The sequence below is a fragment of the Pimephales promelas genome, chromosome 10, assembly GCF_988280905.1.
Source record: "Pimephales promelas chromosome 10, fPimPro1.hap1.1, whole genome shotgun sequence".
NCBI classification, from domain to species: Eukaryota; Metazoa; Chordata; class Actinopteri; order Cypriniformes; family Leuciscidae; genus Pimephales; species Pimephales promelas.
In genome coordinates, this window is record NC_142778.1 from 30,928,724 (window position 1) to 30,943,815 (window position 15,092).

The 15,092-nt window shown below is 35.8% G+C and overlaps 1 long non-coding RNA gene across 1 annotated transcript; it reads left to right on the forward strand.

Moving 5' to 3' along the window:
• Nucleotides 1-6,632: 6,632 nt before the first annotated feature.
• LOC120487660 (uncharacterized) lies at nt 6,633-14,837 on the forward strand. Its single transcript, XR_005624481.2, has 3 exons — nt 6,633-6,728; nt 8,281-8,378; nt 14,752-14,837. It is a non-coding gene; the product is annotated as an uncharacterized LOC120487660 (long non-coding RNA).
• The last annotated feature ends 255 nt before the right edge of the window (nt 14,838-15,092 follow it).

Below are 15,092 nucleotides of genomic sequence, written 5' to 3' on the forward strand. Positions count from 1 at the left end.
GTTGAGATATTTGCGTTTTTTGCTTCACATGCGCTTTGGGGGGCGCTTTTTACGCCGTTAAACATTTAGACTACCATTTTTGACAGTTGTTATGATGATACACCGTGGATAACGTGCACACTTGTGTTACGATTCAAAAACTTTCTAGTTCATCAGACGAAACAAAGGCATTGCATTTTCACACGTGTGTAAGCCAAGGCAGCGAAAAGGCAAGATTGCATATAAAATAAAATTTAAAAATATACATAAAAAAAGCTAAATTCAAACAGTAACTTATTCGAATAGTATTGATTTTTTTATATTAGAATTATATTCAAATTTCGATATTCGTTCCAACAGGCCTTTTACTCATGACGTTCCAAACCTGTATGACTTTCTTGTGTTTTGCAGAACACACATTTTTCCAGTTTCCAGTTTTGGTTACCATTGACAAAAAAAACAACAAAAAAACACATTTCTCATATTATCTTCTTTAATATTCCACAGAAGGAAGTCATTCAGGTTTGAGACGACATAAGGGTCAACAAATTTTGACAGATTTCCCTTTAGGTGGAATAACATAACATTTCTACAAATGAAAATACAATAATCCAGAATTATATTATAGAATATATAAATATGCAGTTCCATTACCAAGCCATTGAATAGTAAGGTAACATTTATCCAAGCTAGCTGGGGAAAACTTGTCAGCCATATAGTTCTTCTCCTCCTGCCATGCAGCAGACACATATCACGATAAACAAATTGATACTGAGTATCGAAAATGCAATCTGTAATTGAAAACAATGACCTTCCATATACACTCGGGCTATACTGCATGCGACTACCAATAATGATAGATGTTGGGAGATAGACAATGAAGGAGAATTGTACAGTGTGTGCACTGTGCAGAGCACTACCTGTTTAATACAAGCAAGGCATGGCTATTATCTCCCATACGATCTCACATAACATAACCTAATAAATTATGGACTACACAAGATCTCATTGTGTTATGTGTGCGCTGCGGTGCAGGTGATTCTGATATGTGAAGGTGGGCTCTAAGGAACCACCCAGAACACTCCAGCAACCCAGAAACTCCCAATGCAACTGTGTAGCAACGTGTAAAACCACTGAGAACATGTTAGCTGTCACATAACAATGCCCTGTCCACCACACACAACACCTTAGCCTTTTGGCAGCGAGTTTTGCATGTGCAAAACAACTAACAAGGAAGATTTATTTCGATTTTTCAACCAATCACAACTGAAATGGTTCTCTTCTCCACCATGTTGAAAGGTTGTGAGTCAGCCTAACCTGGTAACTCGAGTCTCACTCAAGTTTTATTGCTGCCTTTAAGTCCATGTGGGAAGCTAAGTCAGAAAATGGACAATTCTTGTGGACTATTTTTCTATGGATATTGCAATGGATTATCTTTGCACATCAATATTTGCAAAAAAAAAAAAAAAAAAAAAAAAAAATGCCCTCATAATCTTTGATGAAAATAACTTGTCCTTCCTCTTGCAATGACATCTCTTGTCTTCTCAAATTATGTTTTTACTGGCGAGAGGGCGGGAAAACCTGTCACTCACATGAGATAGCACAATAGCAAACCACAATGATCAAATACGTGATCAATACGCCACAATAGGGAAGAAAAGACGATTGCAACTTTTATTTCATGTGGACTTTGACTTCACAACAGACTTTCTATCCACTCACTGATCTAAGCTATAATATTATCGATTAGTAGCTATGTTTCTATCCAAAGTTGTGAACTAAAATTGAAAATCGCATAAAACATTCGCGAAAAAAAACAAGTGTTTCCATCCCATGTGTTCAAGAGAACATAATCATCACTTCCTGGGAAACTGGGACAAAATATCTGTAATAAAAAAATAAAGTTGCTGTGCGTGGCTCTTTTATCCTACATCATTATTAACTTGCAGAGAGCACAGACGAAACGCAATGAACACTGTCATGTTATCTTGCGTTCGGATGCTGCTGTTTAGAAACGTAATCATGTGAGACGCTTCTCTGGGACGGAATTAAACCAAAGCATTTTTATGACAGACTTTAGCTCAGGTAAAGCCAAAGTCTAAAACAACATTTGAGATGTGCTGTGAAACTGATTCGCTAGTTTGTCCAGTTATCCAATCACATTCACTGTTGCGCCAAAGTCATGTGAGATTTTTGTTGTACATCAAGGGATTTATTCTGTTAATGTGTTTCCATTCATAGACATAATGTTTCCATTGTAGTTTATGCGCAGGTCTTTTGGGTAAAAAAAATTATAGGTCTCAATTAATTTTTTTATGCACATTTTTAGAATGTTCGTCTCGATTAAAAGGGCTCATTAATAATAAAAAAAAAAAAACTGTGATGTGTACAGATAAATCTTTTATAAGATATACTGCAATATTCCATAAGAAAATAATGAATTGTCCATTTTGATTTCATGATGACTTTAAACTCAAAACAGTCAGCAAGCCAAAACAACTAAACAATGAAATTATTTTTTAAAGCTGAGTGGGCATCTAGCAACATTATGCATGACATCTAAATAACTTATATCCCAAAAGCAAAAAAAGCATGCATTGTTATGTAACAATGAAATTCAAATAATAATTTCTTGCCATCATCTGCAGGTTTCTTTCCGCCATCTTAAGTGTGGACACGCCCCTTCCGTACCACAGGCCACAGGTTGCCGCCATTAATAAACATGACGCCAGTTTGTTTTTGTTTTTGATTCAGCATTCAGGCCTTATTCACTTGAAGGCACGAAAAGGCAGCAAAAGTGACCACGGCTCAGGAAGTCAGTATTCATCGGCTGTCACTTCATTACCCTCAAACGAGAGATAATGACATGTTGTAAAAACGTCAAGGTAGCGTTCAAGTTTACTCTATTCTACCGCTACGTTGATTTGAGGTGAGTTAAACAAACTCAGTCGAATGATTGGCGATCACTGCCCTCTATAGGACAGACTCAGATAAAAGTTTTACACTATTTTATTATATTTTAATAATGTATGTGATATATGTGATTAATGTAACCATTGTTTCATTGAAAACTATCAGGACTGACAACAGTTAAAAGACGAAGTAAAACGTATTTTAGTCTGGTGCAATAATTTACACAGCTCTAAAATGGACTTAGTGGCATCTTCATCTTATGCGACACGTGTGTGTGTGTGTGTGTGTGTGTGAGAGAGAGAGAGAGAGAGAGAGAGAGATTAAGAGATTAATGAGAGAGTAATGTGTGTGTGTGTGTGAGAGAGAGAGAGAGAGAGAGAGAGAGAAATTTACTCAATATATCAGGCTGTTTGTCAAAGACAGTGCTCTTATTTATATTATTCTTATTATTTAAAGAAGCACCCATATTCAATGCTAAAGCTGCTAGATATTTTGAGTTGAATATCTAATAATGTCTATGAACATTGCATTTTAGTATTTTTAGTTCAGTTTTTATGCTTTATTTGTTTATAAACGCGTCTTGCCACTAGATGGCAGTAGAGCATTCCATCTGTCTTTTAGTTAGCTTTTGCATCAAAGTTTGTCAAGCTCCTTAAAGCTTGCTTGCTTCCTTTCCATGAGAAGAAACATCCAGATAATTCTAACGAATAATCATGCAGTTCCAGATCAAACGCATTAAGTTTCTCACTCTCAGTGAGTTGATGATATAATGTCCTGAGAGACGCTCTAAGATGATCAGACAATTAGCTTGATGCTTTTTGTCTTGCTGATGGTGGTTTAGATCATTTCCTTTCCCGATGGAAATCAGGTTTCCCATGAGCACAGTGAGACAGTCCAGGCCCCTGATACTCCTCTGTTTTAAGGAAATGACAGCCTGGAGGTTCAGTGTCCAGCACTGCAGATGGATCAGCTGTGTTAGTTCTGTCGTCATTTGCTATAACTCCCCTCTTTCTCTGTCCTCCTTACGGGATCATAACAGTTGTTCCTCCAGCAGGAATTTCTGGAATTCTGTACTCATGCTGCTTATGTAACCGAGCCACTCCTCACCAAACATACAAATGGGGTGCTAGCGGAGGTTCTGAGGGTGACTAATAAAGTTGAACTGATGTCTTACATGTGTGGAATAGGAAATAAAACAGCTTCCAGATGGAGCCCTACGTCATCAGCTGTCCAAATGCTTGTGTCGCAATCTAGTGGTTTTGATTGGATTTTCCAGGGTTACATAATTAAAACTCATAGTTTGTCAAATATTTTAACATCCCCCTGTTTTTTCTTGTCTTTTAGGCTAACAGGGGTACTCTTTAATGGGAGGCCTCATGGTGCTGATTATCAGTGTTATTGAAGCATCCACAATTGAATAAGAATCCCTGTGTTGTAGGAATAAGGCATGCACATATCTGTGGCATAATTCTGACCTGAATAATAAAGTTGTGTTACAAATTTATATAAGATAACCACATGCATGCCTTTAGATAGATTTGTGTTATGTTCACTTCTTTCACCACCATGCTCAGGATTTATGATTCAAAGAAGGCTTTATTGGCATGATAAACACAGACAGTGTTCATTGAGGGATTCTCAAACCTGTATAGGAAGGAGAGCGGCTTCTACTTGTTCAGTGCAGTCCGACAAAACCATGCCAAGCTTTGATTTCTCAGTGTGTCGGCCAAAAATTGCAGCATTTCAAGGAACCCACAGAGCTGTTCATGCTGATTCTTTGCCCTTTCTTACTTGCTGTATGTTTTGATGAGAAGCTTTGGCCTGAACTTGCATCTCTACACCTTTATTGGGCTGCCTTGGATTGAATCCACAATTCTTTAGAAGCATTCTTCAATTCATAAGCCCCATATCAAATGTTTCTCAATCTCAATCATAACATTTAAGTGCATTTTTGAGTAAGAATTGTTTCCAAGTTTTTTAGAAGGCACTTATCATTGTGCTGTAGGGGATCTATCCTTTTTTATTTTTTTATTATTATTATTTTTTTTTTTTACAAATTATGGACTTATGTATACTGTGTTTGTGTTAGTAAAGTAGTTTAACTTTTATAATATATATGGAAAAAATACTTTTTTAAAAGTAATATAATCAAATGTAATTATTTTATATAATGTATATAAAAATGATTTAATAATTAATTGTATTATATTATTAATCAATTATATTATATTAATAATTAATTATATTAATTAATATTAATAATATAAATATTAATGAATAGGGATGCACCGATATTACAATTTTGGCCGATACCGATAACCGATAATTCTTTATATTTGAAAGCCGATAACCGATATATTGGCATTTTGCAGATAAATCTAAATCCAAATTTTTAGACAATTTTTGAGAGCCTGGTTATAAAAAAGTCTCCTCATTAAAAGCCAAGATATAAACACAATTATGATGTTCTTGTTTTAATGTTGTGTAGCCTATATGACAGACTTGTGCTGCACATTTTGCAATTTAACTGGATTTCGATCGTATTTCAAGCCATTTAAAAGCATCATGTTGAACAGGGCGCATCTAAAGTGCCTCAGTTGAAGGAAATAATACATTATTTATCGGCTTTTAGATATCGGCTAAATTGTTGGGCCGATAACGATAACATTAAAAATGATCATATATCGGCCGATACCGATAATGTGGCCGATATATCGTGCATTCCTATTAATATATAATTCCACATAATACACTACTGTTCAAAAGTTTAGGGCCGGGAAGATTTACTTGATCAAAAATACAGTAATGGCAAAATTGTGAACTATTATTACAATTTAAAATAACTTTTCTATTTTAATATATTTTAAAATTAAATGCATTCCTTGATACTCCACCTTCAGTGTCACATGATCCTTCTAATTCTAATATGTTTGTGCTCAAGAAACATTATCAACAGTTGTGCTCAATAATTTTGAGACATTTTTTTCTTTGAAAATTCTTTGACTCATAAGCACAGCGTTTAAAATGTATTGAAATATGAATCTTTATTGTCACTTTTGATCAATTAATATGATATTAATTATAAAAAAAATCACATGATATTACTATACTAGCTTTGGCATAAGTGTTTGTCATCCTAAAAGATGTAAATTCAACAATATGGTACTTTGCACGCCAGGAGTAAAATGTGATATTAATTTCTTACAATATTGAAAACGGTCCCAGCTCTTTCTCTTTCAAGCCTGAAAACAGTGTGAGACTCCTGTCTTTGTGTATTGTATTTATTTGGATGTCTTTGTGGCTTTTCTCAGTCTGTATTTTGATGCTCTGCCCTTTATATTTTGTTCTCTTTGCTAGTGAATATGACACCAGCGTCTGGCCTTGGTTTGGCATGTACCTTGCCAGAATCAAACACCTTAGAAGGTCAGGACACATGTACCACAAAGAGGTGACTAGTGATTTAACAGCCTTTATAATTACATCTACAATTTACAATGAAGTCCAGTTATAAAAAGGTTATTCTGTTCTTATGTCATAACTTCATTTTTGCATTTGGAATATTTCAATGGAAGGAAATCCTCTCACAGAACATAAGAGATAAAAGACTAACACCAACTATGATGATATTTGTGTAGTGTGCTTATTAATTAGCCTTAAGTATTTTATGTTGTGTGCAGTTGGAAGCACTAACTTCATTAAATATACTTTATTGAATATTTTGGGATTTGAGCCAACAGTTTCAGAGGAACAGCAACAGAATAAAGATCAAGGATGTGAGAATCACTAGGGAATTGCCGAGGTGTCCAAACCAACAGCAATGTTTCCTGTGGTGTCAGGTAAAGCCCTCCATCTTGTTCTTTCTAGCTTTGCCAATCTTCCTTTAGTAAAGTACTGCGCTGCACTCAGTGATGTCTGTATTTTATTAGGTTGTCCTTTGGATTTTCTCCTGTGGTTTAAGTTGTTTTTTTCCTGGTCAAACAGTATTCGTTCCAAGATTTAAAATCTCCAGTGGTAGTTTCACGAAAACAAAACAAAAAATATTGTTTTAATGACATTTCCAAATGGAAAATCTAATTTGATATGGTGCCCTTAACTGATTATAGACATCCTCAACATTTGACTAGTTTGTTTTCCCAGGCAATGTACTTTCCTCTTGCTTAAAGTCCCACTGAAGTGTCTTGAAAAGCACAGTTCAATGTGTTGACGGAATTTCCACTGAAACAGGATACAGGGCGGGATACATCAAATCATGGCACAATGTAATGATAAAGGAATAAATTATCACTTTATTCATTTAAAATAACAGTTATCTTCTTTCCCAATTGTCATACAGACATGTTTTATTTTGTCACATTTTAACTGTTTTTAATTGTTTATTTAGTTAGTTAAAATCATCACAAAATCAAAATGTACTATTCATTGTTATGTTAGGAATATTTCCTTTATGATATATTCAAAATGACACTGTAAAAAAATATTTTCATGATTTGTAATCACAACATTTTTTCTTTTGTCAAATCAACTTAAATAATGTTGTTCAGGTAACATAATATTTTGAGTTTCTGAGGCTTAAATCAATCTCCTTCATTGCATTAACTCAATTTTCCAGTTCAATGAACTTAAAATTTTAAGACATTTTAAGTTAAACAAACAATATTTTTTATAGTGTAGATAAGAACAGACTGTCGCAACACTGCCGACTTGAAATGTAATAAAATAATTTTTGAATTCCTAAAATTATTAATTATACATAAGTGGCACTCTAGTCCTCCATTCAGCGTTTGCTTAGTGCTTAAGGAAATGGGTTATCCACACAGCTATATTAATGCTGATTTTGTAAACACTGGCTTGAATGTTCACTTTCCGGCTTGTGAGAATACACATTTGCAGCAATTTGATTTACCACAAGCATACACCCACACTCCTAACCTGTGCTACATTTGAAAGCTGAGACTGAATGTATAATTCAGCTTCTTAAACTTGTTTATTTATGAGAGAATACTCATAGGGCTCATTGTCTATAATTGGTCAATTTATTTACCAGACCTTTATTTTATTTTACAGACCTTTCGCTGGCAGGGAAATAAAAAAATAAAATAAAAAATCATGTATAAAAGAAATGGAGAACATCTACCTGAAATAACCCTTTTAGAGCACGACGCTGAATCCAATTACAAATGGATCTTTTGTGCATAAAAGTTGAAAACAAGCACTTTGAGGCAGTTTAGCTCCGACAATTAGTGATTTCATGTTTTGTAATGCCCCATAAGTGCACTTTCCCCTAAATATCTTTAAGATTAGAGCAACTTTGCCAATGATCCTGTTTGCACATACAGACAGTGTATTTATTGTGTCCTAAGGCTGATTGTGCTGTGTTCATTCTGACAGAGGATTTCATGCATCATAAATTAAGGACAAGACGAGGACGCCATCGTGAGGAGGTGCTGTCAGACACAGAGAAGACGGAGCTGATGTCAATATAAACAGTGAGTGCTCTGTTTAACAAGTGCTTCTTTCTCCTGTATGACAATTTTGCTGTAGGGTAAGTTAACTCAAAGTGTAAATCTGAACCATTTAAATCGGTTCTCTTCCCCACATCTTCTCAGTGTCCCTGCTTAGACATTTGGACTCACACCTGTGTCTTTATCAAAATTCAAGGGGCGTTTCATTGACTGCGCCTGAAAGCTGAGAAATGCTGCTTTCTCATATGGAGGTAGAAAGGAAAGCGTTACATCCTGTCTACTAAGATGTCTTCATGTAGTTGCTTTCTCAAGGCAGTGTAAAAAGACATAACGCACGATAGTCCTGTTCCTCGTAACAGATTCCTGGTCGATAACGGATATTTAATTTCCCCAATATTTCATTTAAGATTATTATTTTCTTCATTTAACATACATTTAAATTGCATTTTTAAAAACACTGATGTAATAACTGCTAAATGTAATCTTTTGCAAATCAATCAATCAATCAATCAATCAATATAATGTGCCTGAAAGCACATTTTAAAGGGATACTCCACTTTTTTTGGAAATAGGCTCATTTTACCACACCCCCAGAGTTAAACAGCTGGGTTTTACCGTTTTCGAATCAATTCAGCCGATTTTCTGATATTTAGAAGAATATCAGTAACTAGACAGTTTATGGTCTCATTGACTTCCATAGTAGGGAAAAAAAATATACTATGGAGTCAATGAGACCAGAAACTGTCTGGTTACTGATATTCTTCTAAATATCAAAAAATCGGCTGAATGGATTCGAAAACGGTAAAACTCAACGGTTTAACTCTGGGGGAATGGTAAAATTAGCCTATTTCCCCCCCAAAAAAGTGGAGTATCCCTTTAAGCTGTTCGGCAAAAAAAAAAAAAAAAAAAAAAAATATATATATATATATATATATATATATATATATATATATATATATATCCTCGGGTGGGGCCTTCTCTATTTTAAACCCCTTTTGTAAATTAAATGTAGTGGTAAAAGTAAATTTAGTGATTCAGTATGAATACTACATTTATTTTACAAAATGGGTTTAAAATAGAGGAGGCCCCACCCAAGGAGATATATAGATACTTTTTTTTTTTGCCTAACAGCTTGAAATGTGCTTTTTTTGGTCACTTAATAAAATTGAAAGAAGAATGAACGAAGAATGAAGAATGACGAAACATATACAGCAAGACAATATAAATATCATTTCACTCACCTAACTTATCACTTCGCCTTATTCACATGGCGGCCATTTTGAAAAGGCCGTTGAGGAGTACACAAACCCGGAAGTTTGACTCCGAAGCAGCACCAGCAATGGAAACTCCAAACTCCAGTGTGGACAAATCTTTCCTGTCTGCCCGAATTAACGATGCAAAATGTGAAGCAGTGAGCCAGTACTGACTGCAACATCCCTCGGGCTGTGTTAATTAAGGGATACAGTCACTGGATCGAATGTTTTATCCATGACATTGATGGTATGAATGGATGCCAATTTACCTCAGTTTCTGCTAGCTTGTAGCAGCTAGGGGTAGTAAGCTTAGCTGTGATATGGAGTTGTTGACTGTGTATTATGTTAGATTAGAATCTATACAAATCCTAAACCATCATTATTGTTCTTCTTTATCAATCTAAATCCTTAACCATCATTATTGTTCACCTTTATGAATCTAAACAAATCCTTAACCATCATTACTGTGAGCAATCAATAACATCAATATCTTTTATCAATACTGACTCAATAGCTCTACTCTCCATATGTAGTTGGTACATCAGTGCTAGCGTTTTTTTCTTTTTACGTCTCTCCCATGATTGGTTTATATAACAAGGGAGGCTAGCCTCCACTGCCATGTTTCTTTTCTCAACAAAATGATTGAGTAATTTTCTTTTTCAACGGTTAAAGGCGTCCATCTAGCACATTTACATTGAAAAACTATGGAAAAGTAGTGCAGTGGAATGGAAAAAAACTGTTGTGCTTCAAAGTTGTTGACCAATCACAACACACTGGTCCAGCTGACCAATCAGAGCACATTGCGCTTTTCGGAAGGAGGGGCTTTATAGAGACAGAAAACTAAACGCAAGCGTTACTGGCAAAATCAAGACTTTGTAAAATGGCCTCTTTAATTTTTTTTAATTTTTTATTAATACACTGTAAAAAAATATTTTCAAGATTTGTTATCACAACATTTTTTTCTTTTGTCAAATCAACTTAAATAATTTATTTAGTTCATATAACTTATTATTTTGAGTTTCTGATGATTAAATCAATCTCCTTCATTGTATTAACTCACTTTTTCCAGTTCAATCAACTTAAAATTTAAAGGCAACCAGGTTACTTATATTTTTTAAGTTAAACCAACATTATTTATTTCTTTATAAAAATAATTAGCAGCTTATCCTACCAGAATTTTAATATCCCTGCATCTCTACTTTAAAAATGTTGTAATGGTGTTTGTTTGGAAGCGGTTTTGCGGGAGGAACTTTCAGACACAAACACTGTCTGTGTAGTCATTGACAGACTGGGCAGCGAGGCAGCTGGCTTCATTCTTGGACACAGCCAATATACCAACTAAATATCCCTTAATTGGCTAGTTGTGAATCAAAACATTTCCATCTCTTCTGAAAGTTTTACCATGGTAATATTCAGTAAGATCCACGAAGCAACTGTTTTGTTTTGTTAAAGAGTTTAGTATCATGGGGTTCTGGCAACTAAACCAAAGCTCTGCCAATTAAAGCTTGGCATCTTTGACTTCTCCCTGCAGCTGTGAGCATGTCCTGTCTGTGTATTAAAGGTCACTCTGCAGTGGGCCAGCTGGCCGGTGAAAACAGTCTTTGTAGTGAGTGTTGGAGACAGTGGGGCCTCAGAGGCCGAAGCACTACCTGCACCTCTGTGTTCGAGTGGAGGCGTGTCATTACACACAGATGGCTGCTGCTTCCTCTGCTGAGCTAAACAGCTCTGTGTTTCACTGCCTATTTGTCTCTATCTACCTTTCTTCCTCTTTCTCTCCATCTCGTTTTCACTCTCTTTCTCTCTACTAAACAAAAACACTTTGGGATATCATTGCAGGTGCCTAAAAATCGCATATAGTCCTTGTTGCATCACAAACAGTGCAGATTTATTAATGCTACTTTTAGTCCAAATACATTTTTTCGACGCATTCAACGCATTTTTTGGCCGATCGGACCACAAGTTGACGAAACTAAATGCAGGTGTAAACAGGGTTTAAAATGTTTTGAGCTTGTCCACTTTCAACCACTTCCATAGCAGACTGATCTCATGAAGTAGCGTGTGTATGACACGCCAATTCGTATTTCCATTTTTGGCGTGCTATCAAGACGCATAATCGCTTTTCAGCGTGTTTATGAACGCCGTTGGCTTAACGTTATTACTGTATATATAAATATATGACTTACCTCAACCCCGTCCCTAAACCTAACCGTCACTGGGGTTAATGGCATTTATGACTGTTCCTTTACCATCCTAGGAAAAAAGATGTAGATCTACATTTTGCTTTGTTTCACCCAGACATTTGATGGCGTGTACGTACATACACGCAGAATCACTCGGACGTTAATGGCGTAGACATACACGCATACACACGGATAGCTCATAATGCGTAGAGATAACACGCCACTTGACTCGAAAGTGGCGTGCATGTTTACGCAAAAGTCATGATGTCATGTTGTCCATAGGTAGTCGAAAACGAATTTGACCGGACTGCTTTCGTAGTGTAAACGCTCATGTGGGCGAATGTGTTGTTCGAACAGCCACAAAGCTTATTCTCTGCCACCTAATGTGTAAACATTATGGGAAGCCAGGCGTAAACTTTGTCGGCTGAAGAGACGAGTTTGTTTTATAGAAGCAAGGCACAATGTTCTCTCACCATTCCTGATTTCTAACATACACGCTCACAGTTTTGAGCAGAAACGAAAGCTGCTGATCTCTGTGTGTTTTTTAGTCGTCTCCGGACGGGTTCGTATGTAAAATGTGTGAGCTTATTTCGTCCATTAGATCGAAAGATCTGAAAAATCCCATATTTACCCTCCCATAGACCCTCTCCTCAAAGAAATCAGGGCTGAAGTGGTTGGAAGTGGACAAAAGAGATGGATTAAAAGACCAGGTGTAAACGTGTATGCGTCTCCCTCGTCTACTTGTAATCCGATCGCCCGAAAACACATTTTAAAGTCCCCGTGAACCGGAAGTCGCAAACGATTTTTCTCCAGTGCTGTGACGTATTTCCAAGTGAAACGGAATATTGAACAGAGGGCAGGGTTTTACTCTAGCGCTCCTCCTCTCCATCTCTCGCTCATAGTAAACTAACGGTTTGAGGGGAGTGGTTAAGCGTTTCCCCACCCAAACTTGTGAAACCTACGTCATCAGAAAAAGAAACCGTTCCAGTAACTTTTCAGATTTTGATTAAAGATTACCAAGGTAAAACATTTTTTTAATATATTTTTACTTGCACGGATTAATTGTTCACCACAAGACTAGTAATATGCGCTAACAAAGTAAATAGGTTCGATTTTGATTTCACGGGGACTTTAATACCAGGTGTAAGAAGGCTCAAATTGATAGTCCTTCCCCCAAACTCACACCATTGGTTAAACCAATGCTGTTGGGCTGTTCACACTTTTTATGTTGTATTCTGAGAAGGGTTCCAATACTTTAAACGATTTGTTTGCAAATTAGATTAATCGTTTAAGTCATAAACTCAACAAAAAAAGGTTTCAAAAGGGTTTTTTCCAGGGTATTTCTTTGTTTGAAAATGGATTATTTTGCAGGCTTGATGGAGCTGATTTTAATGTAGTGTTTTGGGCTGTTCAATGTCAATACAAAAAACAGTGTTGCCTTTCCAACATAGCTCCTGTGTTCCATTTCTCATCTATTAGTACATTTCTAGTATCTTTTTGCTCTTGTGTTCTTAAATGGCCGGATTTTATGAGTTACAAGTCTTGTCTTGTGTTCTGAGGGGTATTAGATCATTGTGTTGTAAGTCATTTATGGGCTTGCTGTGGCTTGGCTGTACACAGATAAAGGAGGTGATTACAATGTGTGAGGAACGCTAGATGAAGCCCTGTCAACTACAGGGCAAATATTTGTCTCAAAGTTCATGATTGCTGTGAAATTAACACATTGCACCTGAGTCCGTGCTACAACTTTGCACAGCAAACAAAGCAGGACTTCTTGTTTCTTCAAAGACTCAAGGGACGGTCACACTATATAATTTAAGCATGTTAAATTAGTTTGGAAACTGCAGTAAATGAGATCTGACGCACTTTGTGGTGCCTTTAAAAAAATGTCCAACACAACAATAAAAATAATAATTGCAAAATGTAAAACTATACAGTCTGTTTCACTTTTCTGCAATGCTGCAAAGTTTGCTCACGCTGTGATTTATTGATCTTCTATTAGCCTCACGTTTTCATGTGATGCGTATTCATTCATAGGTCAGAGTTCACCAAACTTTGCAATGCTGCGAATTGTTTCTGGTCTCTTGCATTTGCATGAATGTGAATGGGAGACAGTGGACAGTAGGAACCCAATATGCAAAGAGTCTTTCAGGATGAAGAATGATATTTCCTTATTTTATCAGATTTTTCATACATTTCTGACAGTGTTGACAAAAAGGAGGGAAATACTCTGAGATACTCTGCCTCAGTTGGCTTGCAATTACATTTTGGCCCTTGTCAAAGTCGCTCACATGAACTGATTGTTTGCGTACCAAAAAAAAAAAAAGTTCTTTCTTTTTTATTATTGTACTTTAATCTCTGTGAAGTATTGATTTATGGTCTGACGACATGTTTGTTTAGGGATAATGGGTGATAATGCAACCATTTTGATAAAATAAAGGAAAATCAAATTAAATGTGCATCTGTTGAAATGAGGCTATTTCAAAAGCTAATGGAACGTAAAATTATGGGACATCTTTTGCCCATTTTCTTAAGATTAAAAATGCCAAAGAGAACATTAAATATGAAAAGCATAAGTGTTTATGAAGTGTAAAGGCATCTTAAGAGAAGCCTCGAGTCCGATAACTGTTCATTTACATGTTTGCCATCAAGTCTCTGCGGAGGTTTCCATGGTAATCTAATGGCCATTCCATCTCTAAAAAAATCACCTGACTGAGAGAGAGAGAGAGCAGCGTGCAGAACAAACATTCATTCATCATTTCATCAAGTCCAGTCCTATTACTGACCATTTTTCCATAGGGAAAATACTTTTTATGTATATATATATAAACAATAGTGAAATTAGTTAACTTACAGAAATCATTTACTTGCAATATATCAGAGAACATAACTTGTGACTTTGAAATGATTATTATTGACCAGTTGAATTCTGTGAAATGCATTAATTACTTCTGTGAGTGACAGGAGGGACAATGTATCTGCTGGGATCTGTGTTTAAATCTGTTGATGCCCATCCTCATCTGCAAACTCTACACAATGAAAGACAAGGTATTTGCTTTTAATGAATTAATATTAAATTATAAATGAATAATTTCAAAATGTTAAAATGTATTATCTACGATACATACTGTGATGCAGCTTTGAAGTTTGTATGGTTTGTAGATATCGTCAGATCACATTTTTTTTACAGGTCAGAGTTCACAGAGTTCAAATAGTCTGGTCCTAATTGCAGCTCATCATTGAAACCCTTGTTCAGATCAAATCCGTGCATATCCAATTGGAATCGGATCATATTTAGCGAGTGT